Below are 27,970 nucleotides of genomic sequence, written 5' to 3' on the forward strand. Positions count from 1 at the left end.
TTCAACTTTTTGTTTGCACAAGCATCTTCTAAATCCCTTATTATGAAATAACATAGTTGGCCCCACATGTAAGAAATTTACTTTTAATCACTGAACCAGCCAGAACTAACGATCCAGTAATGACACTGATGTTTGATAAACTGATCAATCTGACCTCAAAATGAACAGGATACTTGTGGCACCTTAGAGACTAACAAATTTATTTGAACATAAGCTTTTGTGGGCCACAGCCCACTTCATCGGATGCATAAACTGGAACATACAGCAATAAGATATTTATACATACAGAGAACATGAAAAGGTGGAAGTAGCCATACCAACTGTATGGCGTTAGGGGAAGAGAGCTAAGGAAGCGTTGTTCTAAGTCAGCCATAAGAGTGGATCATCTTGATTATCACTTCAAAAATTTTTTTCTCCTGCTGATGATAGCTCATCTCAATTGATTGGCCTCTTACAGTTGGTATGGCTACTTCCACCTTTTCATGTTCTCTGTATGTATAAATATCTTCTTGCTGTATGTTCCAGTCTATGCAGCCGATGAAGTAGGCTGGAGCCCACGAAAGCTTATGCTCAAATAAATGTGTTAGTCTCCAAGGGTATGTCTACACTACGGGATTATTCCAATTTTACATAAACCGGTTTTGTAAAACAGATTGTATAAAGTCGAGTGCACACAGCCACACTAAGCACATTAATTCGGTGGTGTGCGTCCATGTACCGAGGCTAGTGTCGATTTCCAGAGTGTTGCACTGTGGATAGCTATTCCGTAGCTATCCCATAGTTCCCACAGTCTCCTCCGCCCCTCGGAATTCTGGGTTGAGATCCCAGTGCCTGATGGAGCAAAAAACATTGTCGTGGGAGGTTCTGGGTACAGCCTCACCCCTCCCTCTGTGAAAGCAGCAAACAACCATTTCGCGCCTTTTTTCCTGGGTGAACTGTGCAAACGCCATAGCACAGCAAGCATGGACCCTGCTCAGATCAAGACCGCAATTGTGGACATTGTAAACATTTCGCGCATTCTCGTGCAGTCTATACTGAACCAGTCTATGCTGAAAAGCCAGGTGAGGAGGCGGCGGCTATGGCAGAGTGGCGACAAGAGTGATGAGGACATGGACACAGAATTCTCTAAAACCGCGGGCCCCTGCGCTTTGGAGATCCTGCTGGTAATGGGGCAAGTTCTAGCCATTGAATGCCAATTTTGGGCCCAGGAAACAAGCACAGACTGGTGGGACCACATAATTTTGCAGGTTTGGGACAATTCGCATTGGCTGTGAAACTTTTGCATGCGTAAAGGCACTTTCATGGAACTTTGTGACTTGCTTTCCCCTGCCCTGAAACACAAGAATACCAAGATGAGAGCAGCCCCTCACAGTTGAGAAGCAAGTGGCAATAGCCCTCTGGAAGCTTGCAACGCCAGACAGCTACTGGTCAGTCGGGAATCAATTTGGAGTGGGAAAATCTACTGTGGGGGCTGCTGTGATGCAAGTAGCCAAAGCAATCATTAAGCTGCTGCTACGAAAGGTTGTGACTCTGGGAAACGTGCAGGTCATAGTGGATGGCTTTGCTGCAATGGGATTCCCTAACTGTGGTGGGGCGATATCCCTATCTTGGCACCGGAGCACCAGGGCACCCAATATGTAAACCGCAAGGGGTACTTTTCAATGGTGCTGCAAGCACTGGTGGATCACAAGGGACGTTTCACCAACATCCACATGGGATGGCCAGGAAGGGTTCATGATGCTCGCGTCTTCAGGAACACTACTCTGTTTAAATGGCTGCAGCAAAGGAATTACTTCCCAGACCAGAAAATAACAGTTGGGGATGTTGAAATGCCTGTAGTTATCCTGGGGGACCCAGCCTACCCCTTGATGCCATGGCTCATGAAGCCATACACAGGCAGCCTGGACAGTAGTCAGGAGCTGTTCAACTACAGGCTGAGCAAGTGCAGAATGGTGGTAGAATGTGCATTTGGCCGTTTAAAGGCATGCTGGCGCACATTACTGACTCGCTCAGACCTCAGCCAAACCAATGTCCCCATTGTTATTGCTGCTTGCTGTGCGCTCCACAATCTCTGTGAGAGTAAAGGGGAGACCTTTATGGTGGGGTAGGAGGCTGAGGCAAATCACCTGGCCGCTGATTACGCGCAGCCAGACACCAGGGCGATTAGAAGAGCACACCACGAAGCGGTGTGCATCAGAGAAGCTTTGAAAACGAGTTTCATCACGGGCCAGGGTACAGTGTGACTGTTGTGTTTGTTTCCCCTTGATGAACCCCCCTCTTTGATTGACTCATTCCCTGTAAGCAACCCACCCTCCCCCTTCGATTACAGCTTGCTTAAGGAAATAAAGTCACTATCGTTTAAAAATCACATATTCTTTATTAAAAAGTCATTATAAAAAGACAGAGAGAACTGATAAGGTATCCCGGGTGTGGTTTGGGAGGAGGATAGGAGGGAAGGAAAAGGCCACTAAAAATATTTCAAAGTAATGACAGCCTTTTGGTTGGGCTGTCCACGGGGATGGAGTGCACGGGTGCACAAAGCCTTCCCCACGCGTTCTTACACGCCTGGGTGAGGAAGACATGGAACATGGTGAGTGTGGTTACACAGGGGCTGCAGCGGCACTCTGTGACCCTGCTGCTGTTCCTGAAGCTCCATTAGACGTCGGAGGATGTCAGTTTGATCACGCAGCAACCCCAGCATTGCATCCCGCCACCGCTGATCTTCCTGCTGCCACCTCTCATCTCGAGCTTCTCTCCTCTCCTCACGTTCATCCCTCCTATCCTCACGTTGGTCCCTCCTGTCCTCACGTTCACTGGCATCTTTCCTGTAATTTGATACCACGTCCTTCCACTCATTCAGACGAGCTCTTTCATTGCGGGTTACTTCCATGATTTCCAAGAACATTTCGTCTCGTATCTTTTTTTCCCTCCGCCTTATCTGAGCTAGCCTTCGGGATGGAGTAGGGAGGCTTGAAAAATTTGCAGCTGCATGAGGGAGGTAAAAAAGGGAGAGAAGTATTTAAAAAGATACATTTTACAGAACAATGGTTATATTCTTTCACAGTGAACAACACTATTCACCTTACATAGCACATATGATTTCACTACAAGGTCACATTTTGCATCTTAATATTGAGTTCCTGCGGCTCTGGTGTTAGAGATCTCACAGACACAGGTCCGGGCAGCAGAATTCAGCTTGCATGCGGCCATGGTAAGTCATTGTCTTTCGGCTTCTGCAGCCTTCATATACACAGTGCCCTCCTTTCCCAAATACCAAGCAAATCCTGGTCAGTGCTGCTTCTTTTCTGTTAACATTCAGCAGCAGAAACCATGCCCCCATCCAATTCTCTGGGATGATCACTTTATCCCTCCCCCCACCGCGTGGCGTAATGGAAGATCACTGCTAATCACCTCCTTCCCCCCACACCGTGTGGCTGGTAGCAGAGAAGATCCTTGCTAGCCAAACGCGAAAAAGCTCAGCGTCATTCCCCCCATCCCCTCCCCCCGCTTGGCTATCTGCAAGGAAGGATTTATTTTAAGCAACAGGCAAATAGCCCAGTAGGAATGGCCATCTCTGTCCCCTTAATTAAATTCCTGAATTTCAACCAGGTTACCATGAACGATATCACTCTCCTGAGGATAACACAGCGAGATAAATAACGGATGTTGTTTGAATGCCAGCAATCACCGGGACCATATGCAGCTAGGCTTTGTCATGCAATGACACCAGATTACTTGCTACATGCATGGCGTGCTCAAGTGTCCTACCATGGTGGACGGAATAAGGCTGCCTTGCCCAGAAACCTTCTGCAAAGGCTTTTGGAGTACCTTCAGGAGAGCTTCATGGAGATGACCCTGGAGGATTTCCGCTCCATCCCCAGACATGTTAACAAACTTTTCCAATAACTGTACTGGCCGCGAATGCATCCCAAGTCCTTAGGGCAAATCAATCATTAAAAAAACGCTTGCTTTTAAACCATCTTTTATATTTACAAAGGTACACTCACCAGAGGTTGCTTCCATGGCTTCATTGTCTGGGCTACTGGTTTGGGAGGGTAATTCCGTCTGGGTGAGAAAAAGCTCCTGGCTGTTGGGGAGAACTGAGTGCTGTGTGCTCTCCGCAAGCTCGTCCTCCTCATCTTCCCCGTCTGCAGAATCCTCATCCACGGCTGAGATTACCACCTCCACCTCAGAATCCACAGACAGGGGTGAGGTAGTGGTGGCGGACCCCCCTAGAATTGCATGCAGCTCAGCGTAGAAGCGGCATGTTTTCGGCCCTGCCCCGAACCTTCCGTTTGCTTCTTTGGTTTTCTGGTATGCTTGTCTGAGCTCCTTAACTTTCACTCTGCACTGCACTGAGTCCCTGGTGTGGCCTTTCTCCATCATGGCCCTGGAAATTTTTTCAAATGTTTTCTCATTTTGTCTTTTGGAACGGAGTTCTGTTAGCACAGAATCCTCTCCCCATATAGCGATCAGATCCAGTACCTCCCATGCGGTCCACACTGGAGCTCTTTTTCGATTCTCAGGAGACTGTATTGTTACCTGTGCTGGTGAGCTCTCCATGCTGGCCAAACAGGAAATGAAATTCAGAAGTTCGCGGGGCTTTTCCTGTCTACCTGGTCAGTGCATCTGAGTTCAGATTACTCCAGAGCGGTCACAGTGGTATACTATGGGATACCGCCCGGAGGCCAATACCATCGATATGCAGCCACACTAACCCTAATCTGATATGGTAATACTGATTTCAGCGCTACTCCTCTCGTCGGGGAGGAGTACAGAAATCGGTTTAAAGAGCCCTTTATATCGATATAAAGGGCCTCGTTGTGCGGATGGGTGCAGCGTTAAATCGGTTTAACTCTGCTAAAATCGGTATAAATGTGTAGTGTAGACCAGGCCCAAGATGCCACAAGTACTCCTGTTCTTTTTGTGGATACAGACTAGCACGGCTGCTACTCTGAAACCAATCTGACCTCATATACCATACCACAACAATGCATATGCATCCATTAGTAAAAACACTAAACAGACAAGATCTGATGGTATGGAGCATGTATTAAATGGATTATTTAACTGTATAAAAGCAAGGAGGGTGAAATTATTTCTAACAACGTGGAAACGCTGCTTGTTTTTTAAGCTGAAAGCTAGAGATTCTGGTAAACGTTATGACAAAGGCAATTGCTGGATTGTTTTGTTTATGCAAGATATACACCTAGTAAAACCCAAAGTGCACGAGAGAAATGTCCAATTCTGTTTCATTTCATGTGCAATAAAGTTTTTATACAAGAAAGGAGGCAAAATTTTATTTTGATCAAATGTGTATTAGGGAGCAAGTATAGGAATGTAGATGTCCAAGACCAGCAAAATAATCTATTATCTGTCAAGTCGGATGATAGGGATGTACTGCAAACCTTTTATTCAGCACACTCAATAATTGGCAAGAGACTATTATTTGGTACATGTTAGATTTATTATGGGTCAGTTCTGGCATACGTGTCAACTGTGCATGCTCCAAGCTCCTGCTCATTGGGAGTTAGACACATGAAATGACTGCAGGATTAGACTCTGTTGTGAATAAATCACTAGACAGGATTTCCCATTAGTTTAAGCAGTAAGAAATGTTCGAGGTGGCTGCATGCAAGGAAGGAAGGTAGAAGTAAAGAGAAAAGAGCAGAAGGAAAATAAGATTGGAACAAACTGTGTCCATGGGAAAAGGTCATTGTAGTCAGGCTTTATGTGATGGACCTGCAGAAAGGGGATGGAATCCAGGCACAGCTGCAATATGTTCTCAACTGCGGTGGTCCCACACCCTCAGTGGATCAGCATAGTTGAGGTCTTACCAGCCACCCACCTCACCCAAACACCTTACCGCATATGGAGACGGAATATGGTGCTACAGAGCATTGCACTAGGTGTGGTGTCCCTCAGCACAGCATCTCCACAGCCTGAATCCCCCCAGCCCCAAAACAGAAGAATCACAGAAATCGTGTTACCTTTTGTACCTAGGGAGAATGCGGTAAGGATTGGTTGCAAATTACTATGTTTAAAAAGAAAGCAAATCACTTGAAAGTGCTATGTTAGTGCCTACTTTACATCCTACTCACTCTTCTCCTTCTCCCAGTCCCCTTGACACAGACACACACACAACAGTTGGGTTGACTGAGATGCACCATGAACATACACACTATCTACACAAAACCATGCATAGAACAAAATCACAACTCAGTAATCTTCTGAGCATTTTCAGCTATTTGTTTTCCTTGTGAAAGCATCCAAACAATGCAAAACCAGGTTAAAATTCAGATTGGTCATTTTGTCTTTTAATGATCTGATCCAAAGGCCACTGCAGTCAATCAAGCCCAAAGCTCCGAAAACTTGCTACCCTCCAAACTTCTACACAAACACCGAAAGTCCAAAAAGTAGCACAAGTGCTGTGGTTCTGCTGCACTGGGACAGAGAGGTCAGAGATGGAGACTGCATACCCCTAGTATGCTTTAGAATAGTGCTCAAAAGAATATCAAATGACTTTTCCCCCTAGAAAAGAACCCAAAGAAATTAATTAATTAAGATTTAATGCATAATTTTAATTGCCAGGCCAATGCAATTATATTTAAATAAAATCCATTCACCACACACACACACACACACGCCCCTCAGGCTCTTTAGATTGTTCAGCACCATCACACAAATTCACCCCATTCAACGGAAAGTAAATGTTACTATTAATTTTTATTAAAATACTAGTTAATTCACATCCAGCATAATTGACGTCCAAGACAAAACATTGTTATTAGATCTCTACCACATACCATAAAAAAGATTTTAATGAATTTTTTAAGGAATCAGCATGCTGAAAATTAATTTCTCAGAATAACTGTTCTTAGCACTGAGATTGCACACACATAAGGACACCCTTTTATAATTATTAAATGTCTTATACAACCATGCCTGTGAATATTTTAGCCTTTAAAAAGAAAACTCTTAAAAATTAAAGTGTTGTTGTACTAAATCTCTGAAACAATGTTCAGCAGGAGACATGTGAAAGGAATTTAACACACACTTCCCTGCACCCAAATCCTCCAACTCCCTCACCCCACTGCAACACACACACACACACACAAATTAGAAATGAGCTGAGGGGCAAACCTCACATCTAGAATTGACCTCTCGCCCAAAGTTTGGAGGGTTCAGATCCTGGGCTCTGGTCCAAAACAATGACAATAATAAATAATACAAAACCTGCACAGAGAGATAGGAAAATACAGTCCACTTCAGAAGGGTAAGCAAAACTCTCTCTTCACAGGAATGACACAATAATGGAAAGGAAAATCAGACACATACAAGAAGTGTCACGCAAAACATCTGGCATTAAAATGTTTGACCCTTTTCCAAGATTTAATTCTATTTAAACTGTATTTCTCTTACATTCGGCATTTTCACTCCTCTGTTCCATGAGCCCCCTCCACCCAAGACCTTGCTCTGCCAACCTTACTTAACACCTACATGTCTCCTTTCATTGAAGAACTGATGCTTTGCCGATTATTAGCTGGATGAATGTGCAAAACACTCCTGGGTCCCACTAAGATCGCAAAAGTGCATGCAGGGGCCAACATTTTCAAGGAAGGAGATAGACTGTGGGAATGACAGGAAACAAAGGAAGGAAAAATCCTGTTCTTAGGGGAGAGCAGACTCTCTGTAGTTTAGGAGGTACATTTCTTGTGAGCTACTTTTGAAATTTCATGACCTGGCAGAATTTAGTGCAACTGAGATGCTCAGGAATAAAGGGCATTTTCAGTCATTTGTGGTTCCAAGGCTAACATTATTAATATTGTATTGCTCTATTCTCTTCCCCCCTCCACCCTCCTTCCCTTTCTGAAGACTTTTTAAATAGGAAGCATCTATTTTATTTCTGTAGAAGGTGTGACGTTGCATTCCATATGATTTTATGAAAATATGGTAATAAGTGTGAATATAATGTAACTGGAATATGCTTCACGCAAAAGGTCTCTTGTAAAATATCATTACAAAGCTTATAATCTACTGAGTGTAGTCATCCTGTTTGTATGAATGTATCATTCTTGTATCTGAAATAAGAACTATGAAATAAGTCTGAGGTCCTATTGTAATTATGCAAAGTGTGGGCCATTAATGGTAGTTTTGAATCTTGATGTCTCCCATTAATCAGGACAATTGACTGGAGATGGCTCTGTTTACTTGTAAGCCTTCCTAAGAGTCAGGCCAGGAAGAATGTCACATGGTACTGGAATCCATCTTAAACCTGATGCTCTTCCATTTAGAAGGAGGGGTGGGGACCCAGAGAGACAAAAGATTCCCGCCTTGTGCCAAAGCTATATAAGTGGGTGGAACAGAACAAAGGAGACTGCAGTCATGAGAAATCCCCTAGCTACCACGTGAGCTGGAACAAGGACTGTACCAGAGGAAAGGATTGGGACCAGGCTAGAAAGGCATCTCGTCTGTGAAAGAAGCTTATTGGAACATCTCTGAGGGTGAGATTTTATCTGTAATCAGTTTCTTACTGCATTAAGCTTGTGTGTTTTTGTTTTATTTTGCTTGGTAACTTACTTTGTTCTGTCTGTTATTACTTGGAACCACTTAAATCCTACTTTTTATCCTTAATAAAATCACTTTTGCTTATTAACCCAGAGTAAGTAATTAATTTCTGGGGGAGCAAATAGCTGTGCATCTCTATCGGTGTTATAGAGAGCAATTTATGAGTTTACCTGGTATAAGCTTTATACATAGTAAAATGGATTTATTTGAGGTTTGGATCCCATTGGGAGCTGGGTGTCTGGATGCTAGAGACAGGAGCACTTCTTAAGTATGTTCAGTTAAGTCAGCAGCTTTTGTGGGATGTGGTTCAGATCTGGATCTGTGTTTGCAGCAGGCTCAACAAGATACGGTACTGAAGCCCCAAGCTGGCAGGGAAAACGGGCTCAGAGGTAGTCTCAGCAGATTAGGTAGCAGTCCCAAAGGGCTTTCTGTGATCGAATCCTTCATAGAAGGCTCATCCCAGGCTCCTAATTCTTTCAGTCACTGTTTGCCCTCAATCTTTTCCCACACACACACAGTGCACAGAAACTGCAATGAGAACAAATCGTGCTTTAGAAGACGACTGTGACAGAGGTCTAGCTGTCACCTTTCACCTTTGAAGCATCACTGGTCATTACACTGCACCAGCTAGAATTCCTCACTGGCTTTAGGCCCAGGTAATCCTCACACCATCCTACAGCTCTATCAGGATCTCCTCTGACCACAGCTGTCCCTGGGATTCCTTTTAGAGGGAGATTCCCTACTGTGAAAATGACCCTGTGGGATAGATAACACAGATGCAGGCATTTCACCCATAAATGCCATGGGGCCAGTCAGAAATAATACGAATCCCTGCAGGTAGCATCCCTAACCAATTCAGGGCTATTAACTCCCACTCAGCCCCACTTCCTACCCCATTTGGGATTCCAACCCCACACAGTACCCTTAGAGGGCCTGAGCGAGTTCTACCACGATGGTGACCTCCTACCTTCTCTCTTGCTTGGATGTGGAGAGATTGGTGTACAGAGGGTCCCGGTCTATACACACACTGAGTAGACATGATCTGGCCCATGGTATCTAGTCAAAGCTTGCAATCTGCTAAGAGGAATTAATTTTTTGTGTGGGGAAAAAAGAAATCACCAGCATGACAAGATATAAGCTCTTCAACATATTACTCTACCCACTGGGCTTCTTCCCTGAACGGTCTTCCTTCATCTCTGACCTTTTTCTTTTTTGAAAACTGAAGTTCCTAATTAACTGATACAAAAGCCTATTTTCATATTACATAAACAGATGCATCCATCAAAAAGTTCATCTTCAGTGCAATTTCAACGGCCACGCTATCTACACTACAAGTTCCATATATCAAGCACGCTGCATATAAAACACACCAGATGACAATCTAACAGGGAATGCAACTTCCTATACAAATTAAAGGAAAAGCATAATAATAAAAGCCGAAAGCCCAGATGATCGCGATTTCTCTTTAGAGCCAAAAATGTATTTCATTTATTTACAGCCAATGGAAAAATTTTAATGGTACAGGAACAATATGCAAATACACTAAAATGCCATTTGATAAAAAAGAGTAGAACAGAAAAAAATATGAGAATCTTTGCACAATTAATGGACCAAACTTCATACAATAAAATAATGATGAAGCCAAGAACAAAGTCATTAAACAAAATGTTAGAATTAATAAGCACAGCACATTTCCAGAATCAGAGTTTTTATTACTGATTATAATTTGTACTGTGGTAGAGTGTAGGCCCCAGGCATGAGGCAGGACCCCACTGTGCTAGAAGCTGTACAAAGAAAATAAAAGCTCAGTCATTTTTATTTTTAAAGATTATATTAATTGATGAAAACTGTATGCAAAGAAATTTAATCCATATGCTACTTTCTCATTGCCATTCTGACTGTACATTTGAAGGCACAGATACAGGTATATGTGAGACTGAACATGCAGAATAAAATTTTCCAAGGCAGAAGCAATGGGTAAAAAAAAAAAAAATTCCACATTTACACATCAAAATCCCATATGTGTATATGCACATTGTGTAGGCAAATGAGTAAATAAGAGGTAAAAATCACCCAGTCTCCACATTCAAATTCCCATTTTCATGCGCTTCTGTAGGTTTGCAAGCCTTTGAAAATTAAGCCTGCACTGCACACTTACTGAGAAGAGTTACAAGTATTATGCTCACGTAAAATTCACAGTGGGAAATAGAACACTTGACTTGTATTTCATATGCTTGGTGTCTAAAAACATCTTTGCACAATGATTTGCAGTCATTCCCATGACTGCTTAAATTAAAATGGATTGTACTGTATTACCAAGTACCTCGGGAATGTCATAATAGTTAAAGGGCTGGTGGTGTTTTTATGATAGACTCACTTTCCATGGCTTTACTTGGATACTTCATAGTGCTTCAGCCTGAAACCAAAAAGACTTGTCAGCCCAAACATGTTTTTTTTTCTTTTTTTAAATCCTGACTGTTCACATCTGGTTAGGAAGAATGAAGAAGAAAAGCCTCAAGTTTGGGTGTGTCTGGATGCTTTATTGCCATGCTCTAGCAAGACGAAGATTTAATTCCCCAAAATGAACATTTTCAGGAACTGTCACTAATAACTGAAATTGTGGGCCAGACTGGTTTTAGCCCTTGCAAAGGTTTGCAGAAGAGTGGAAAAGAACAAGCAGGCTTCCACTTCCTGCACACCTGAAGCACAGGAAGGGAAGGTCAGTGCTCAGGTCAAATATTACAGAACAGTCACAGTCAGTGGTAGCCGTGTTAATCTGTATCAGCAAAAAAAATGAAGAGTCCTTGTGGAATCTTAAGACTAACAAATTTATTTGGGCACAAGCTTTCATGGGCTAGAATTCACTTCATCAGATGTATGAAGTAAAAGATACCAGAGCAGGTATAAATACATGAAAGGATGGGGGCTGTTTTCCCAAGTGTTAAGTCAGTCTAATGAGATAAATCAAGTAACAGCAGGCTACCAAGGGAGGAGAAATAACGTTTGAAGTGGTAAGACAGTGGCCCATTACAGACAGTTGACAAGAAGTGTGAGTAACAGCAGGGAGAAATTAGTATTGGGGAAATTAAGTTCAGGTTTTGTAATGACCCAACCACTCCCAGTCTTTATTCAGGCCTAATCTGATGGTATCTAGTTTGCAAAATAATTCCAGTTTTGCAGCTTCACATTGGAGTCTGTTTTTGAAGTTTTTTTTGTTGAAGAATTGCCACTTTGAGATCTGTTATTGAGTGACCAGAGAGATTGAAGTGTTCTCCTACTGATTTTTGAGTGCTATGATTCCTGATGTCAGATGTGTGTCCATTTATTCTTTTGCGTAGAGACTGTCGGGTTTGGTCAATGTACAAGGCAGAGGGGCACTGCTGGCATATGATGGCATATACCATATACCACATTGGTAGATGTGCATGTGAACGAGCCCCTGAGGGTGTGGTTGATGTGATTAGGTTCTATGACGATGTCCCTTGAATAGCTATGTGGACAGAGTTGGCACTGGGGTTTGTAGCAGGATTTGATTCCTGGGTTGGTGTTTTTGTTGTGTGGTGTGCATTTGCAGACTCCAACGTGAAGCTAACAGAACTGGAATTAAATTTACAAACTGGATACCATCATATTAGGCCTGAATAAAGACTGGGAGTGGTTGGGTCATTACAAAACCTAAACTTAATTTACCCAATACTAATTTCTCCCTACTGTTACTCTCACCTTCTTGTCAAATGTCTGTAATGGGCCACTCTCTTACCACTTAAAAAATTATTTCTCCTCCCTTGGTGTCCTGCTGTTAACTGATTTATCTCGTTAGACTGACTTAACACTTGGGAAAGCAACCTACATTCTTTCATGTATTTATACTTGCTCCGGTATCTTTTACTTCATACATCTGATGAAGTGAGAACAGTCACAGAAAGCAAGTTTTAGATTCAAAACATTTGTATCAAAAATCTGATTCTAAGGATTCTGTTCTTCCAATCAGAGAATGAAAACATAACTTGATTTACTGTCCACATCTCAATATCCAAATACTCACAGCAATGTAGAAAGTTTGTAAAAAATATGCCGAATTATCCTGACCAAGCAGTATCTATGTGGAACTCATGATCTGTTTCTAGACAATTTGCAAACAGGCAAAAGGGCAAAATGTGACTAATTGACTGGTCTCTGCAAATAGTACATCCAGCTGTAACGTTCACCGTGGTAGTAATAAGAATGTTCCTGGTACCCACAGAAACCTTCCTATGAGGTGCATTTAGAGCTGAATGACCTCTCCGTGATTTTGACCACTCTCTTAACTAATCAGTGTGATGGCCTCACTTCAAGACTGGATGGTAATTCAGGGCAATCTGCAACATCTATGTGTTACAATGACCATAACTGGCTCTGTGGATATGGGGAAAGCGGTGGATGTGATATATTTTGACTTTAGCACAGCTTTTGTTATGGCATCCCTCAGTATTCTTGCCAGCAAGTTAAAGAAGTATGGGCTGGATGAATGGACTATAAGGTGGATAGAAAGTTGGTTAGGTTGTCTGTCTTAACAGGTAGTGATCAACGGCTCAATGTCTAGTTGGCAGCTGGTATCAAACGGAGTGCTCCAGAGGTCAGTCCTGAGGCCAGTTTTGTTCAACATCTTTATCAATGATCTGGATGATGGGATGAATTGCACCCTCAGTAAATTCGCAGATGACACTAAGCTGGGGGGAGAGGTAGATACACTGGAGGGTAGGGATAGGGTCCAGAGTGACCTAGACAAATTGGAGGATTGGGCCAAAAGAAATCTGATGAGGTTCAACGAGGACAAGTGCAGAAACTTGCACTCAGGAAGGAAGAATCCCATGCACTGCTACAGGCTGGGGACCGACTGACTAAGCAGCAGTTCTGCAGAAAAGGACCTGGGGATTACAGTGGATGAGAAGCTGGATATGAGTCAGCAGTGTGCACTTGTTCCCAAGAAGGCCAATGGCATAATGGGCTGTATTAGTAGGAGCATTGCCAGCAGATCAAGGGAAGTGATTATTCCCTTCTATCTGGCACTGGTGAGGCCACACTTGGGAGTATTGCATCCAGTTTTGGACCCCCCACTACAGAAGGGATGTGGACAAATTGGAGAGAATCCAGCAGAGGGCAACAAAAATGATCAGGTGGCTGGGGCACATGACTCACAAAGAGAGGCTGAGGGAACTGGGGTTATTTAGTCTGTAGAAGAGAAGAGTGAGGGGGATTTAATAGCAGCCTTCAACTACCTGAAAGGGGGGTTTCAAAGAGGATGGAGCTCGGCTGTTTTCAGTGGTGGCAGATGACTGAACAAGGAGCAATGGTCTCAAGTTGCAGTGGGGGAGGTCTAGGTTGGCTATTAGGAAATACTATTTCACTAGGAGGATGGTGATGCACTGGATTGGGTTACCTAGGGAGGTGGTGGAATCTCCATCCTCAGAGGTTTTTAAGGTCTGGCTTGACATAGCCCTGGATGGGATGATTTAGTTGGTGTTGGTCCTCCTTTGAGCAGGCGGTTGGACTAGATGACCTCCTGAGGTCTCTTCCAACCCTAATATTCTATGAATTAAGACTTAAAGACACACATGCTCTTAGAGGCTACAATATATGTATTGATTTTTTTTCAGTGTTTAAAAGGGCATCTCCACACATGCATGAAGGTGTCACATTAGAATAATGACACAAGCGCTTATTTATACTGCATTTTTAAAAAAACACTGAAATGTGCAATCAGTCCTAGGATTGTTTAGCTGTGCATTCACTTATCATGGAATTCTGATTATCTGATGTTGAGGATCTGATGGAGGTAAAGTGAATTACCAGCTCAGCTCATAAATTAAAGCTGCCCAAGGACAGCTTTAACTTACACTGTAGATTTTATTCTGCCGTCTTGCTCCCTGGCAAGGGAGAACACAAGTAAGTCCTTCACTGTGGACAGTACATCCTATCCTGAACCACTCATTCCCCTCGTATAACTGCCAAGGTGCTTGAGGGATGGATGCCCAGTTCTCAGCGAGAGAAGACAATTTTCACATAAATTACTGAACAGAATAGTATTACTTATCAGCCTCACTTGGGTAAGTTATATCAAATCCTAAGGTAGGTGCCACTTAACTGGTAGCAGAATAGGGACAGGCATATCAGCGTTCTTCAGATTGATCTCCCTCCCATCCACACCCATAACACAACAAACGGAAAGTCCGCTCGTTGAGCTGAATGGCATTTTGAAAACAAGCTGCTGGGGAGTGATTGACAAGAGGGAGATGTGTACCAAATGAAAGGCAAGATGCACTGCCCTGCCATAACCCGAATGGAGAGTAAAATAAAACCATCAGTGTAGGGATTGAACTTTACCTACCAAATGGACATTACATGATCCAGGTACATGATTATAACCGGAGCAGAAAGAACCCTGTTGATCAAATGTCAGAAAATGCAAAGGGGATGAAGTGTTGTGCACATGATGTCTTCTTGGCAGAGTCTGGGAATCTACACTACAGAACGTCCCTGCTCCTGAAGAATTTATCGTTACTCTTAATGCATTCTGAAAGGCTGCCTCCAATTAACACTTTTAAGTTTTGATTTGTGAGAGCTGCAAAAGTTAACAACACACACACAGCCCCCACACAACAGGTAACACTTCTTCTCTCCTGGACACAACACAATCTGATGCGAAAATATATTTTTTTTAAAGGGGCCCTTATAACAAATTACAGCAACAATTTTTTTAGATTATAATAATCCACCAATATCTACTATAAAATGACTGAGCTGATAGCTCATAGCTATAGCTAACAGATCAGAGGAGAAATAACATGGTTTTACGCAATGGTATTGGAATATATATTTATGAAAATCTGTTTTATCTGATGGAATAATAATAGACGGAACAATAGCAATGATCCAGTTAGTGTTTTGGAAACCTGAATGTTTAGACTTCTGGTAGAAGGATTTTTAATTCATAAATATATGTGTAATATAGCATTCACAGATTATTCATTTTTTACTGATTAAGTTAGAAGAGAATAGTTGTCTAAACCCTCACTAATCCTTTAGACTAAGCAGAGAATAGTACCCCAACTCCCCATGGCCCCCATCTCATTGAAGCAGATATAAGATCCAGGTTCTCTGGGTGGCATTTATTTCCAGCGACACTTTATTAAAAAGTGAGCCATTAGAAGCCAAAAGAGAAGAGGTAGTCAAGATGCAGTGCACCAAATTCAGCCAATCCCCTCCGAAGTCCATGCAGTTGCATGACTAGCTGACAGCATAAATTTATCCCAGAGTTCTGGACATCACTCCCATCAAACATGACCCTGAATGGAAATTGACATAGCTTGCACACAAAGTGATGTGCCAGAGGAAAACTCTGTTTAGGATGTTCTATAAATGGGAAACAGAGCATAGCATATTTCTACTGAAGTCATTAATGTTTCTATTTATATTCTCAACCTTCAACTTGGAACCAAATTGTCTTGAGTATCTCCCGTCAGCATCCCTCAAGTTCTTTCACCATGAAATGGAATAGTCTCCATTAATTAGAAAACTGGGATTATATACAGTTACTAACTCACAACTTGATAGAATATTATTCAAACAGTGTGCAAATTACTTGTCTGATTGGCTAATGATCTCAAAACTCACCATATTACAGTAATTATCTATCACTGTGGAATCTGGGTATCTAAACCTGAGACTTTGCCCTTGGTATGTCTGGCCTTAGATATGGTAGTTAAATCTTACCATAACTAGAAGCATGCTCAGTTTAAGTAATATTTTGAGGTCAATAGTAGAGCAATTAAGGGGCATAGCATCTACAGCAGGAGGCTCTAAAAGCACACCTGCAGGACCTTTTATTAAATGTACTTCATTCTTTTAGATTTGGGGCATGTTATTTTTTTTCCAGAAAAAACTGATTACACTATTTGAGATCCTATACATTGTACAGGACTGAAACCATCAGAAATACAGAGCTCTACATTCTTATGGAGCCCAAATTTTGTTTCCACTGAAGTCAATAATGTTTCCCAAATCCTCAAGATCAGTCTCATATGTAGTATGCATTTCCTTTTAAAAGTGCATGAATGTTAGCTGCATATTTAATGAGATCAGCAATATTAAAAGAAAATCAGGAACATTATTGACAAAACTAACAAGAGGGAGGGCTCTCTCTCTGTCCCTCATCCTTCCAAAGTACAGATAAAATTCTAGACACAGCAGCCTATTGATCATCATCTTAATTTAAGAGCATTAACTACAGTATCATCACAAAGAGGGAACCTGTCTTCATCACTTTTGATGTAATATTATAAAGTTGGTTGCAAGGGATTTTAATATTACTCTAGTAACACATGAAGACAACTATATATGTTTCCTCTCTCAGCCCGTGGCATGTGAGCTACCATAGGTGCTCAGAATATATTTGATGTTTATTCCCTCTGCAGTATTTTGGCTATTGTTCTCTGTTGATTCACTTGGCATGTTTTAAAACAGTGCTGATTTACTGATGATTTACACATACAATACATGCACATTTTTCCTATTAATAAACCTCTAAAAGTAATATAACAGTCAAAAACTAAATTGCAATATAAGTTATTCAATCAAAATCTGCCATGTGAGACGAAGTAATAGAAAAGGCTTCTTATAAAACTAACATATTTATGTGCAGAGAGATAGGTATGGCACTGAACAACTCTTGAAAATGGATTTATTCAGGCTCCTTTGAAAGCACATCTTAACCAGGGCTAAGAGAAAATTGCAGATTCAAAAATAATTGTAGGTTCCATGATTTTCAGCCTGCATAACAATTCTATTTTCTTTTTTTTTTTTTTTGGAATGCTTATTAATTCTAGGCTACATTCTTTTCTCCAGTGCTGTGGGAAGCTATATCTGGAGTTGGAATTCAGCACTTGGAACTGGAAAGAAGCAGATACAATTCACTGCAGAGGAAGAGGAGGCATACAGATACGCATTTGTAGGCATAAGAGTCTAGCAGCAAATATTCACCTCTGTGGGGCTGCTGGACTGTGAAACACCTGGGCTACACAGTGCTCCTTTCTCGGAACTGAGGGTATATTGCCAGTTCAGTTTTCCACTGCACAAACGGAGCTTTTGGGAACGACGAAGGGGATGTGCCTGAAATCAGTTGTGTTACTCCAGTCTGCACAAGTGTATCTGAGGTCAGAGGGTTGGATCACATCCACAAACAGAGGAAGACCTCTATACGTGGATCAGAGAAGGGAATCTTTGTGGTAAAATCCATACTTCCCCTGCATCTCACAGAACAGTCTGTGGGCTTGTGAATCAAAGAGGTCAGGGAGAATGGGCACACTGGGGTATGCACATAGTGACCCGTTGTCCCTATAAAGATTGAGGTGGAAGGACACAGGAAGTTCTAGGTCATATTATTTTTCTATCAGGTCTCCCGCAGATGTAGGTGGGGAGGGAGAACCTCAGAACTGCTGCTGGCCACAGAATTCCTGACAGCAGGATTTCGCCAGAACTGCAAGCCTAGGTGTAGTATGAGAACAGGGCACCTGATTGGCGAAGGGGATTCAGGGGTGCTGCAGCCCAGAACCACATTGCTACCGCTCAAACAGCAGGGCCTCAGCACGTAACACTGGCTTCTCAGCATGCTTACTCCAGATTTCTTTCCTATGATTCTACCTGCCTACTGTATTGCTTACATCGGGAAGTGGGAGGGGGGGGAAGGGGAGAGGTTTGAAGACAAGTTGGGGCACAAAGCCTTATTGATGCTAAGGATTTGTGGAGTTCAGGAGCTGTCCTCGTGGCCTGTTCCTGCAGCAATGAAGGCACACTCTGGTGCCTAACAGAACAACTGGGTCCAAATATTCACAAGGAAACCCACAGAAATTCTCTAGCCTTTTGTCCCACAGAAGGATCCTCCTCACACACATACATATACACACACAGGGCAGTTGGGCCCTGCGTGTGGCCCATGGTTTTGCTAATTATCTAAAACCACACCCAGGGCCCTGCAAAGGGGTGTAACCAACTCTCAAAGGTTGGTGAAGGAATCCACCCGGGGCCAGAAATACGTTCTTCCAGGCTTCTCTCAGGACATTTGGGCAACAGGGGCATAGCTGCTGAGGAAGGAGAAGTGGTCTCAGAGGCAGTTTGGGGTGTCAGGGGGAGGGGGAACCCAGACTGCTGTCTCTGGTTTTAGGGCCCAAGACAAAGATTCCAAGAGCAGGGTGCAATGGGACTCTCCTCATCCATGAAGGGGGAAACTAACTACTGATGGTGCCAGCTGGCTCCTTTGTCTCAGGTCAGAAGAATGGGGCAGGATGAAAAATGTAGCTCAACTGGGCAACCCTCTCAACCCATTGAAATTAATGAGAGCTTTGCACGAGTAAAGAATTGAAAAAGTTGGGTCTTAAACCTAACATATGAGAGAGCCGATAATTCTTTAAATTTCTTGGACTCCTGCATCCACAGTTCTGGAAAACAAGCATATCACTAAGTATAAGCAGAGTTTCCCCACTTATTGTGCCCTTCTACTGGCTTGTTATTAGGAACAGTAATGATGATTCAATAGCCCCCAACGTTTTGAATTCAAGGCGTATGTACTTTCAGTACAAAAGTGCATCCCATTATTTCCATGGTTTCTATCCTTTGGGTGATGATGCCTTAAAAAATGCCATATGGCAAAGAAACTGCACATCATTTCAAATGGTTTCAGCAACTTTAAGCCTATCAAAAATTATTTGTGCATATTACCAGAAAAATTAACAACATCTGTTTGCCTATCTAGGAATTTAGCAAAGCTATTAAGAATAGAAGTGGCTCTCAGCAGACATTATAAAGAAAGCTGCCTGGGATTTATTTTTTGTTAGTTTTTAGCTTTCACTCATAATATTGAATAAACTCTTAATAAGTTAATTTACTGGCATATGCAATTAGTTGTCCATTATTATACACATTTAACTGTTATACTGAAACCTTTGAAATTAGAGTATTATGCTATTTTCCTTTATATTCTCCCCCCCTTACATGCAGCCTACTGGAAAAGCATGTTAAGCGAGATCTGTCAACTGCTTAAGCACTTTCCAATGACCTTGTCAGAAAGAAAGTCTTTGATTTATTTTTTTAAAAACCTGACTAAGCCTTCCCCTTACGCTCTCTTGCTTCATACCATCTGCATCTCTGACAGAATCATGTTCAGTAATAACGGCTACCAATCTTGTTTAAGCTCCAGGCTCTCCATGTTTTTACAGTTCCAATAGCTCATCACAGTATGGCGCAGTTGGTAGCTCTCTGACCTTTGAACTGGCTTCCAGTAGGTTCATGACTAATACAGTAAACTGAGCAGACAGAGCTAAAAATAAATGCTGATCATTGAAGTACACTATGAGATGGTGTTGAACTGTCATAGTGGCCTTCCTGTATATGGCAAGTGAAGCAAAGCTACTTGGCATCCATCTCTAGGGTCTGTCTAGCAGGCGTTAAAGATGCTATGTCCCTTTTTGTGTAATATAATGAATTGTTCATTCATTGTTAGGGAAAGAAAACAGTTATTTTTTCTGCATTACAAGCATTTAGAAGACACACAGAAAAGATGACTACAAAAAATAACTTCACTAAATACATGAATCAGCTTAACTAATCCAATACCTTTCAAAAAAAGAGTAAAGTGCACCAGCCTTCATTAAAAAACACATGCACAGACACACACACGCACAGACAGTGGAGCTATGCTGCTTTACATCAGCTGAGAATTTGACTCAGTCTAACATCTGTGTGTAAGGTGTAGCTGCTCCATATGCCTTTGTGGGGCCAAGCCCACAGAAGTACGGAACCCTAAACTCCTGCCCTACTCAAGTCTCAAATGGATTTCAAAGTCAACCCTGTGCTCACCTCAAGATAAAAGACACTGAAACTGCAACTTAGTTAAGAATCCTGTTGGTGATATACAAGCTAGACAGTCTCAAAATGATAACGATGCCGAATGAGCCAATTCAACTCCTTCTAAGTCTATGGCAAAACTCCCACTGACTTCAGGGAGATCAGGCTGGGATTCCTAATCAGGGAATCTGATAGGCTATCTGAACCCAAAGGTCTGAGAATTCTCCAGCCCCCCCTCCCCCCCGGGAATACAAAATAATAGCTTTTCTGACTCCAAAATTACAGTAGATTTAGTCCTGCCCAGGGGAGCAGGAGAGCTGTTAACACTGGAATGCTAACATGAACTTAATGGAATTTAATTTCATGGGGAAAGTCTAAAAGAAAGAGAAATTTTAAAAATAAATGCTATTGCTTTTACTAGCAGCCCTCAGAACTTTAAAATAAATCCTTCTCACTGTTCATTTTCCCTTGTTTGGAAACTGTCAGACAACAAAAGTGTGGTGGATTATGTACACATGGAGAGAGAGCACATTCCTTTCTTTTTATCTCATCACTTACTCTTCAAATAATATTTTTATCTTTCACCAAGGTTTAATCTTGTCAATATCACAGTCTTACATTTTAAGTCAATGTTTTTACCTCTCTCTTTTCCTCCTCTTTGGGGAAATGACATATGAAAAGGCCTGTGTCTACAGATTCATACACTATAGAGAGGATCATCTTGGCATTTTTAGCTTTAAAATTGAACTACAGCTCCAACAGGTGAATGTCTCATCCCCAAGCCATAGGGTAAATTACAGCCTCAGAGTAAATGTGCATGTAATTGATCGAAGGCTAAGCATTGCCTCCTTGATAGAGAACTGGACTGGGACTCAGGACACCCGGATCCTACTCCTGGCTTGGCCACTGCCTGCTGGCTGACCTTGGACAAGTCACTTCACGCCTCTAAGTTTTCCCAAATATAAAGTGGATAATGATGCTTACGTCCTTTGAAAGGTTCCAGTTGAAAAGAACTAGGTTTTATTATTAATCCTAGTTGGGTTTTTCCTATAAGAAACCCATGTAACTAGATACTGTTCTTTATTTTGGTAGTTCTTTCTGGAAAAATTCTGCCAAAGTACAGAGGGTCAGTGAAAAACCTATTGCATCATTTAAGCACTCAAGATAAAGCTTATCTGAGACTAAAGAGGTGCACAGATCTCTGCACTAGGGTAAATTTCACCCCTACAGTGCATGGTTCAGTTACTCCTTTTTCTAAAGATAGACCTTTGCATATTCTAGGAAAAGAGGTTATACCATGCAAGAGACATTACCTCTTCTCTTGCTAAACAGACAGGAGTCTGTAACAGATGTGTTGTTTGTTGGAATCACTTCAAGGCATCCTGGGGTAATTTAAAATTCTCTCAGATCATTCATATTTTTGCTCACAGCCAGAAATCCAAGTAACACTGTGCATAAGATACTTGTACAGAAGACAGTTCAGAATTCTGCAATGCTTTAGTAGGATGCATATTTTTGTTTTTCTTCTTTGAGAAGCACAGAGGTTCACAAGAGATTTAAGAGCACAAGTCCCATTCAAGTTTTCTGCTTCTAAATCCCTTATGAGGTTTTTGAAAAACTCCCTCAACACTCTTAATTGGCTTTTAGTACAGATACACAACTTGATAAAAAAGCATTATCTGCTCCTTTCATTCCACACTCAAGTATCCTTTCCAGATGGATATAGGAACTCCATAGAGAGAGCTGCCTGGGAAACAGGTTTCCCGACCAATGAGACTTTCTGAGATTTCAAAAAAAGTTTCCCATTCCATATTGGGGCAAAACAGAAACATCCGAAGTTTTTGAGAGAGACTTCGGAACAACAAATGGCCTGGCTCATCAGAGGATTCCCCTGGGAGGTGGGAGAATGGAAGAACTCTCAGGTGAGTGCCATAATCACTAGTTATTGGCTGTACTGGGATGTCTCTCTCAAAAACTTCATGTCTCCATTTTGCCCCAGTATGGAATGGGAAAGTTTTTGAAATCTCAGAAAGTCTCACGGCTTGGGAAACCTGTTTCTCTCTATGGGAGTTCCTTCTTTATTCCTGGTGTGGAAAACAAATGACAGCCAAAGCTCAAGTTTGGAACATATGCATACAGTTTCATTAGGCTAACCAGATTTTATCTGACTTTATAGGGACAGTCCCTATAGTTGAGGTTTTTTCTTATATAGAAGCCTACTACCCCCAACTCCCGTCCTGATTTTTCACACTTGCTGTCTGGTCACCAAAAGTTTCATTCCCTGCATCCCTTTCTTCAGCATCTCACTCATTCAGTCCACCCCTTCATTCACCAATCTCTTCTCCTTCTTTCATCTCTACTAAGTCACCATTCCTCCCCATTCATTCTGCAACTCACATTCATTATTGTATCCACTCTGACTTTCTCTCCCTTTGTTCCACGCATTCCTGCCCTCATTGACACACACACACAGGAAGAGAGAGTGAAAAGAGAAACAAGGAGACGAACAGCAGCCCCAGGATTATCTGGGGGAAAAGAGATCAAGCTGGAGGCCAGTAGCTCCCCATCATGACAGCAAGAGGTGTGGCTTCACAAGTCCATAAAGTCGGGGTTCTCCCTAAGCTCTCATATTGACAGCTCAGGGGCCAGATTCTGTTCTCAGTTACTCTACTTTGAGTCTTAAAGTCAGTGGAGATGCCCTGGATTTAGACCCATGTAGCTGAGAACAAAATTTTGCCCTCAAGCTTTTGTGCAAGGCACACATGCAATTTCTTGCCTGTGGAGTTTTTATGTTGGGCACCCTCTGCGTATCATTATATATCATGAACACTGCACATCAGTTTTACCCGTTAATTGCTCTTTTCTCCTTTGCTAATCAATTGGGCAAAACTGGTTACAGAAATTACAACAGGGCTCTAGGACTGCACCATCTTCCAGTGCACTTCCAGGTACAATTTAAGATGTTAGTTTAAACAATAAGCATTCCAGCTACTATCCATTGGCTTAATCACTGGGCCACTGCAGGCAGATCTTTTTCGTTGAGAGGCCTGTTATTTTTGCCTTGGTTCGTGAGAGCTGTACTTGTTTGACCATCAGATCAAGGCTCATTTATTTTCCTAGGTATTTTTTGTGGGGGAGGTATGAATAGCTGGCTACATAAGGGAGTATGTGTATTTACATATTGGAGATTGGTGAGAATTGGTTTTGTTCTTATAACATCTGTACAGGCACTCAGAACACAGGATGGGTGTTTTTCAATAAATATGTTAAATTGAAAGGGATGTGAATACTTCACCCCACTCTGATCATTGAAAACCTAACTGAAAAATGTTAGATAAAAATGAGGAGTCTACATCTATTTTCCTTTTCTGAGAGAGACCGTAATGACACTCTCAAAGATAACTTACAGGCATTCTAAATTGTATTGTATTTATTGACTCGGAATGCCTGTAAGTTGCTCATAATTTTCCTTGTCCTGTCCTTAGGAAAACACTTCTGTTAATTGTCTGAGAATCCATTTGCTTATATAACTTCCCAATTTATGAGGTCCTATTGCTGAATTGCTCAATCATTAATTTAAAGCATGGATACTAATTATAAGTCAGAATACAACAGCCACACTTGGGAGTCTGGAAAAGATGTGCAGAGTCACTCCAAAAGCCCTGCAAAGGGAACAATGTAGTCACAGCAGGGAACAGCGAGATTAGAAGTTTGAAAGCAAACCCATTACAAACTCGAAGCAGGAAAAGTGACATAATTAAAATTCTAAGATCGCAAGAAGATCAGCATCTCAGGAAATGCAAGAGAATGAAAAGTTTCAAATAATGCTGAGTAGGAACAGAAGCATGTGGAATATTTTCATAAAGTCAAGTTATATGTAAATACAGAATTTAAAAGAAAACAAATTGATAGCTGATTTTTTTTTACAAATTGAGTTTAACTGTGTGTCCAACAATAAGTCTGTATAGTCTGCTCACACAAATACCATTATTGTCTGGGAAATCACAATGATTACATATCCATCTGACTACCTCTCCATTTAACTGGTCATTTGTAGTCAATGGGAGTTAAATTCACCTCTGCAAGGAGGGCCGCACAAGGTTTACTCACCACTTAAATCCTACTTAAGTCCTCAAAATAGGGCTTAGCTGATGTAATGGATTGTGCTGAATCTTCGGCACAGGGGTGAATTTTATCAGTATTGTGGTAACTGTGTGTATAATTAGACATTTCTAAATACGTGGCCCTAAGATTGCATCTGGAAAGCAAGATATGATCAATTCTAGGACACACAAGTAGCAGGAGAGAGACATTTTAAAAGACGCGATGATTCGGGAGGTTCTACAACTTAAGAGATATGATACCCAGTAATGAAACAATACTACTCAGAGAATCCTGCATCACATGGCCAGGAACACCTGGCCTCTGGAACAGGTTAATGATTTGTCTGAGATTTCGTAGCTGAAACATATTGGCCCTGATTCTCTTACTGGGTGGCTTGGTGCACAACAGTTGAAGGTTTACATTGCATTGTCCACTGGAAAAGTGAGCAGCTGACAGAAAAACAGAGATGCCCTCTATGCAATAGACATCAGTACATGCTACCCACAGAACAGGCAATTAGTGGGTCCAGGTAAACATAAAAGAAAGTGTCTCTTTGGGAAACTTAGTAGCCCTCTGTATTTCCCCAGAAAAAGCACATTTCAAAAAGGCTCAAGAACATAATGAAAAGCAACTGCAAGTAGCTTCACTCTATACCCTTTTGAGGTATAGGAGTGATTAGTGTCTCAGTGCCGGAATCTTTTATATAATGGCAGGTCAGCAAGACGCTGCCTTTCTGAATACGAGGTTCAGCGGATATATAATGATTACCAAGATAAAATAGAATCTTCTGATCTTAACTACACAGTGATGGCCTATTATCAATTTGCATTACTTTCATGACTGCCTTTTGAACAAATGGATTGTTATGGTTTCTTTGTTTCCGCTGCCCTTTACTGAACTGACATCAACTGTCAAGCACAGAACAGCTAACAATATCGTGGCTTTTAGTGCATCCACTGACATTCTGCTGTGATTCTCCAGGACAAATGTCTTCCAATACCAGGCCTACTCCCCAAAGAGTGCATTTTCTGTCTCCAAATGTCAACATGTCATCTGTGAGAACATTCTGCATGTCATCGCTACTCCATATACCCATCTAGCAAGACATACAGGTTTCTTTTCCTGTTGCTTCTAGTCTATCATGCTGGCCATGTTACACAGAAAACTCATGGTTTTTTTTTTTCCTATCCCAGGATGCATGCCCTGGTGCACTGGTCTCCTTAGATTGCTGACCTGCTTGCTTAACGTTACCAGGTTTCTATGGGCAGGGACCAGGGTCGGTTGTGCAGTATCTTCTGTGACAGGCCTGTCTGATTCCGAGTGCCCATATCCAGTGCTGCTGTGCACTAGTTGGCTCCTTCAATCCTTGCTGAATGCTGACCTATTTCAGTGCATAGCAGGGAGGACAGTCTTATGCAGATCGCATCCTTTCTTTTCAGAACATGTTCTTTACCCCCGCCAGCTTCTGTACACTCAGGAGGACAATCAAGTTTCAAACAATCCTTGCGGTGCCAGTATGATCCAGTTGCTAATACTCACCTTTGGGGTATGGGTCATGTTTTCAAGCCCAAACCAAGATATTTTTGCACATAACCATTATTGAAAGCTGCAGTGCAGAGTACTAAGGGATGGTGAATTGATAGAGGTTCCTTCGGTCAAGTAAGACACTATACTAAGGTATGGTTGTGCATGAAAATATTTTGATACAGAACCCATTTTCCACTGTATCTGATATTACATATTGAAATATCAGATATGAATAAAATTTGGCAGGAAACAGAAATTCCATTTCTTCCAACTTGCACTTTGTATTAGCGCTGCTTTCTCTTGGTAAGCGGAATGTGAGCAGCATGTTTTCTCAATTGAACACTAGAATTCAGTCAGTCATCTCAAGGTCTCCTTGTTTGTGCTTTTGTATTATTGCAATATACATATTTTCTCTCATTTGGCTGCTATTTTAGAGCTTGTCTACATGTGGAAATTTAGTGGCATAATTATACCAGGATGACCTCCTATGTGGACACACTTATTCCAGAATAGAAGTATGCACACGGGGAGTTATACCAGCACGGCTCTAGCGGTGTTTGTGACAATTTGGGGGTTCTGTCTGTATCACTTCTGATTTGTGGATAATTTTATGAAACCGTATTGGATATGGATCCACCATAAATTAACAGGGCTGTGTCAAGTCCCTACCAGGCCAAAGACAATGGGGAGAGATTAGCACTAGATGTCATCTATTCAAAGTACAACAGCTTTTTTGTAGCTGGGAGAGGACACTTCCTACCCTTATCTGAAGGGAGGGAAATTTGAGAGCCATGGAAAAATACCAAAAGACTGAACAAAAGAAGCAGGTGACCCTAGCAGGAGTCTATAAAGGCATTCACGAGAAGGGGCGTTTGGGAGGGGAACATCTTGCATCAGATTAAGATGAGGAGGTTGCTGCAGAGGTGATACAGGCAAAGGGGTGGAGGACCCTGCCTGCCTGACCTATAGAACACAGATGATCTCCCAAAGGAAGGGTGAGCTAGTGAAGGTCATTAATTTTAGGATGTTTTATTGTTCTGCAAAAAAGGGACTCTCACATGCTTTTGCATGATTAAATATGAGCATAAAGATGTTACTGAGCAACACGTGTGTGTTGACTGCTTCATAACTACTGTGTGCCCCTGGGAGACTGAAATTGCAAACCAGAAGCTTCACAGATGCTGGGTGGAGTTCCAGGAGAGGGATGCATTTAAATATGGGGGAATCTGAAGGGTAAGTGTTGCATCCAGAGGGGCTAGGTGGATGGACCGTGGGTTACAACACTTGGAAGGGGGAGCTGACAGAAAGTGTGCACCCTGAGAGTGTGCCTAGGGACCCCAAGATTGGGGTAGTGCCTGGATGCCGTTCAGGCTCCAGGAGTTTGAAACACCATAGGAATCCAAGCACAGAGGCTGGAATTCCCCTCACAGTAGCCCAGTGAGGGGCCAGAAAAGGGCACTTTCCAGGATCTGTGACAATGTTATTACACCGATATCAATATGCTGCTACATTTCCCCAGTTAGGCCAGGTCTACACTACGGAGTTCGGTAGACACTTACGTCGACCTAACTCTAAGTGTCTACACTACAGCATTGCTCCCACTAATGCAAGTCCCCCACAATGCCGACCGAATAATCTCATCTCCGCGACAGGTATAGCGCTTAGGTCGATGTGGTTAGGGTGACACAGCGTCTGTACAGACAATGCGTTACTTACATCACCTGTCAGCTCTGCACTCTGTCTGCTGGGCTCTCAGCTAGCTGGGAGTTCCATGGGGAGCTGAAAGCCAGGATTCAGGGCCCCCCCATCCCACTGTTAGGTTGGTGCAAGCACTCCTGGTGAGGACTGGTGACCACTGACAAAAGGAGGTTGACTTAAGTGAAGACAAGGCCTT

The 27,970-nt window shown here is 42.1% G+C and overlaps 1 protein-coding gene across 1 annotated transcript in view; it reads right to left on the reverse strand.

Annotated features, from left to right (window-relative positions):
• SPOCK1 (SPARC (osteonectin), cwcv and kazal like domains proteoglycan 1) overlaps positions 1-27,970 on the reverse strand; it is a 505,769-nt gene that overhangs the window by 287,456 nt on the left and 190,343 nt on the right. The window lies entirely within an intron of this gene.

This window comes from Gopherus flavomarginatus, chromosome 7 (genome assembly GCF_025201925.1).
Source record: "Gopherus flavomarginatus isolate rGopFla2 chromosome 7, rGopFla2.mat.asm, whole genome shotgun sequence".
Lineage (NCBI taxonomy): Eukaryota > Metazoa > Chordata > Testudines > Testudinidae > Gopherus > Gopherus flavomarginatus.